This window comes from Carlito syrichta, unplaced genomic scaffold (assembly GCF_000164805.1).
Source record: "Carlito syrichta isolate Samal-C Ts95f unplaced genomic scaffold, Tarsius_syrichta-2.0.1 Scaffold305857, whole genome shotgun sequence".
NCBI lineage: Eukaryota > Metazoa > Chordata > Mammalia > Primates > Tarsiidae > Carlito > Carlito syrichta.
The window spans coordinates 170,081-175,395 of NW_007249953.1; positions in this window are offsets into that span (position 1 = coordinate 170,081).

Below are 5,315 nucleotides of genomic sequence, written 5' to 3' on the forward strand. Positions count from 1 at the left end.
AAGCAGTCCTTAGAAATGTGCCTGGGGTCAGGTGTGATGGCTGACAATGTAATCCCAGGACTTTGGGAGGCTGAGGTGGGAGAACTGCTTGAGACAAGGAATTGGAGACCAGCCTGGACAACATAGCTAGACTCTGTCTCTACAAAAGTAAAAATTAAAAAAATAGCTAGGCATGGTGGTACGTACCTGTAGTCCTAGCTACTCAGGCGGCTGAGGCATGAGGATCACTTGAATCCAGGAGTTTGAGGCTGCAGTGAACTATGATCTCACCATATATATGCCTGGCATGTAGCAAATCTTACATAGCAAACACAAATATAAATAATATAACAATATAAAATATAATAATAATTATTATTTTATTGTTGTAGTACTGACTTAGTACCACAAAGTTCCAAGAAGCTGCCCAATGGTGGCGAGTCTTGCTGTGGGAATAAACTCTTATAGCATGCTCACAGTCAATGGCTAGATGCAATTTAAGAACACATGTAAGCACTAGCTATATTATTATTGTTATTATTATTTCTGTTATTTTTGCAGAGAAGAGCTAATGATCAAGACTAATACTTAACCAAAATATCTGACTTTTAGTTTTCAAATAATTATAGATTCTTTTAAAGTAGTTACCACTGCTCCACACAGCTTTGAAATCTGTCTACGTGCCCATGAACTTGGGAGTCCATCTTTTGAATTCATGACTTTCTTGGCATCAAGATGGGTGGATGAATTGAATGAGCCAATGAGGCATTATTATCATAATATCAAAAGCAAGGATAAACTCTAAAATACTGGAACTGATTTTAGAATACATTGCAAAATTGTGTCTAAAAGAGAATTCTAAAAGAAAGCTCCAAAAAAATATTTTGAACCATGGCTATGATTTTGGTATACACATTCCTAGGACCGCTTTGAAGGAAGAATAATTATTATGTTTCAGTGCTACATTTGATATTTTTTTATAGTCTTGCTATTCAAAATGTGTGTTAGAGTGCAGCTATATCAAAGTACATGGGCATACCCTGGCAACTTGCTAGAAATGCAAAATCTCAGACCTACTGCATCAGTTTACAGTTTAATAGGAGCCTCAGGAAATTTGCATACACATTAAAATCTGAAGGACACAATTTTATAGTCTCTCTACCTTAGTGTCACATCACATTAAACCCTTATTCTTACCTGTAAATGTTTGAGGTCATTACGCTTATGACAACGTGATGTAATTCACAATTGTACATGCTAATGAAAATGTGATTCTTTGGCCCCATTATTTAGCCCAGGTAGATGAAATTTTAACCAGCTCTCTAGCATCTGTCTTGTGTAACTTGTAGCACTAACCAAAGTTGACCACAGAGGTTAACACTTTACCACTATGGGAAGCCACTATCAGAATGTCCCAGTTAAGACAAATACTTGGTATTGATAACAGTCTTTGGGGTTTGGTGATGGTTTCTTGGGAATCATAAATGTCTGGATGGCTTGTGCCAAACCTCAACTAAATGAGAACATTGCTGCTGAAATATTACCACTCCTGTGGACAATTCCTAGTTTAAGCTGTCATGCTAAATAACTCAACCAAAGAAAGGAAGCAAGGTTTCAGCTCGAATCCTCTAAAATAATTTCAATGGAAGCATTTCTCCCTTCATGGAAGGAGGATGGTGCGTGTGTCATTGTTGCTGTTAACCAATTGAGGTACAACCCATTCTTTACTCAGTGGCACTGCCACGAAGTATTTGGAGACCTGCCTCCGCCCACAAGCTACTTAATGGGAAAAAAGTCATTTGCTGCCAACCCACTGTCTGATTCTGAATTTTTATGACTGTACTACTCTGCCCAGTAATCTGGATCTAAATGTGGAACCTGTTTCCCTCCTCAGTTTTTTCAGCCCTCTCAACCAAAGCACATGTGAGGTTAAACCTTCAAGCTCTTGCAACCCATGGGCCCATTTTGATAGAACAATCTACATGAATCCAGCTACACTCTGAAGATATTTCTGTATGGTTCTTAGGAGATGTCTGAGCTCGTTCTCTGAGAATTGGAATGGCATTTTGCCACCCTGGGAGTGAATTTTTGCCTTTCTTGCTGACATTTTAAGTAGACCGCTGGGAGTGGGCTGCTATTTCATTTCCCAACATGTTCGGGGCAATTACACCAAAATATTACAAACTCTGTTTGTGGAAAGGGTGAGGGTTTTGGCTCCAGAGTCTAAACCTCTCCAGAGGACAGTGTGAGACAGAGCAGAGAACAAAAGCACTGACCTGGTGGAGGAATTGTGGGTGAGTCCTTGGAGTTCTGGTTAGCCTGGTCAATTCCTGTCAGTGCCTGGAGAGCATCGTGAGTTTCCAGGACTCTGCCCCCTGCTGAGGAGGTCCATGCCACGTGGACAGAGTTTCCCAGAAAGAGATGGCAGGAGATATCAGGAAAGGTTGACTTTTATTTCACAGTTGTGTTTTGGCAAAATTTGGCTTTGCAATGACTCTTTCTCATTCTGCCACCGTGATGTTAAGCTATAGCTGGATTTTACAATGGTTTGTTCATATCTCACCACACCCTCCCCCATACCTGACATATGGCTGCAAAAATGAATGTCCTTGTGAGCATAGCTAACAAAGATGACAAGCTCCAACTGACTGACCCAGGGCCCAGGAACTCAAAAACTAGGTGTTATTATTGTTGAATGTGATCATCTATTTTCTTCTAACAACTTGTTTTTCATAATATTTGAATCAATTATAGTAGTATTTTCTGAGCAAGTAAGGAAAAAGCAAAGATGTAATGTGAAAGCTATGGCATCTATAATTATGGAAAAATAAATTTCTGGAAGAAGTTGCAAAGAGTTATATTTCTTGCTCTCAAATTGCTTCTACCCCAGGATATTGTTACTCAAGGTAGTGTTTCCTTTCTCCCTCCCTCCCTTTCTTCCTTCCTTTCTTCCTTCTTTCTTCTTCTTCTTTTTTTTTTTTTTTTTTGAGTTGGAGGTCTCACTCTGTCACCCAGACTGGAGTTCAGTGGCACGATCATGGCTCACTGCAGCCTTAGTCTCCTGGGCTCCGGCTACCTTGCCTGGGAATTACAGGCAAGCACCACCATGCTGGCTAACTTTCTAAATTTTTTGTAGAGATGAGGACTTGCTATGTTGCCCAGGCTGGTCCGGAATTCCTGGGCTCAAGCAGTTCTCCCATCGAGGACTCCCAAAGTGCTGTGATTATGGGTGTGAGCTATCATGCCTGGCTCAAGATAACTGACTCTGAGGCAAACTTGGTTACACTGAGGGAAGAAAACTTGAGTCATGTGGTAAAATTTCGCCCCGGGTGCATCCCTAGCTGAGAAGGTAGAGAATGAAAAAAATCACAACCCCCCAAACTACTGCATATGACAGTACAGAAATTTAATGTACTTCCATGTAGACATACTCTAAGAAAAGGACATAAAGAAGAATCTTAAATTATATTCTCTACTTTTATTTTTAGTAATAATATTAGTGTTATTGTTTCAAAACAATTGTATAGATTCCCATAAATATGGGAATGTGTGTGTGTGTGTGTGTGTGTGTGTGTGTGTGTGTGTGTGTGTGTGTTTATGACAAGGAAATAAGTAATTTTGTTAATGACATTAGAAAATCAGATTTTCATCCTGGAGACATAAAATAAAATCAATGAATCAAGTAAAAATCCTGTACTTTTTCATTTGTATTCAAAATATCATATTTAAACCCATAATTTATGTTTCCCTTTCTGAAAATATATATATTTTCTCATCTCCTTAAACTGAAAACATCCCTACAGGTATCAACAGGCAAATGGAAAAACAATGTGGTGTATCCACATATTTAAATACTACTGAGTAACAAATGAATGAACTGCCAATTCACACAACAACAAGAATGGATCTCAAATATATTACACTGAGTGAAAGAAGTCAGTTACAAAAGACCACATTATGTATGACTCCATTCACAGGATGTTCTAGAAGAGGCAATACTGTGATGGAAAGGTTAATATGTGATTGCTGGGATGGGAGATGGGAAGGATTGAGTGTCATAAGGGAGATGGGAAGGATTGAATGTTACAAGGGAAGTTTCTGGGACAATGAAAATGTTCTAAATCATAGTACGAATGTGGGTTTCATGTGTGTGTATACATTTCTCAAAATTCATCAAACTGTGTTTTTACAAATAGAAGGAATAAGTTCTTAGGTTGGATAGTAGAGTGGGGTTACTATAGTTAATAGCAATGTATTGACTATTTCAAAATAGCTAGAAGAGAGGTCTTGAAATGTTCCCCACAATCCTAAATACTGGAAGTGATGGACACCCCTTGACTTGATCATTACACATCCATGCATATAACAAAATATCACAGGTACCCCACAAATCTACACAAATATTATGCATCAATAAAAAAAATTTTAAACTTTGTTAAAATGTGTGCAATTAATGGTATGTAAATTATACCTTAACCCATGTGATTTAAACAAAGAAAGACAAGCAAATCTGATGGACAAGGCATTGGGCTAGGCGGCATATATACCAATCTTCAACTTTTGCTACACATCCAAGAAGCAAATTTGTCCAGTACACCCTGGGCAAATGAGCAAGGAGCCAGGCCAAGAGCAACATGCACACCCTGTCTGCCATCAAAGGTCAGGTCTGGTGAGGTCTCCTATTGCCTAAGAATGAGCAATCAGGAAAAAAGCCACACAAGGCAACAAAGGTGCCATTAAAAAAATATGCAGAAATCAGGGAAATGGGAAATGGAATGCCTTGTTAAAAACATATCTCTGAAAAAGATTTCCTACTGGAATTTTTAAAAATGTAGAAAAATGGTCTACTTACTGTAACAGGTGGTATGGAGATATCCTCCCCACCCACCCCAAAACAGAGTTCAGGGTACCTTACTAGCAGAATGCATTGCCATTCCATTTTGTAGGATAAGACATATAGCTGAATCTGTCTGGGTAAGATTGTAAAGAGCTTTGATGACAAATTAAGGACTGTGGGGTTTTTTGTGCAGGCACTGGATTCATTTATTTATTCAACTCTGGAGAATAGTGTGATTAGGCTTTTGGCTTAGTTTTTAATTGAAGAAGATTACCCTGGGTGTAGTGGGGAGGTTGGTTTAGTTGAGGGAGAGACAGAGGTGAGGTTGTTGACTGGGAGAAAGATGATTTGGTTCTGAACTGAGATGGGGTGGGAGGGATAGAAAGATAGACTGAACTTAAGGGAAGTTTCTGAAGTGGCAATGAAGGAAATTATCTGTGTAGGAGTAGATGAAATGGGAGGTGAGGGAGCTAGGAAGAATAAGAAAGAGGTAGGTGAA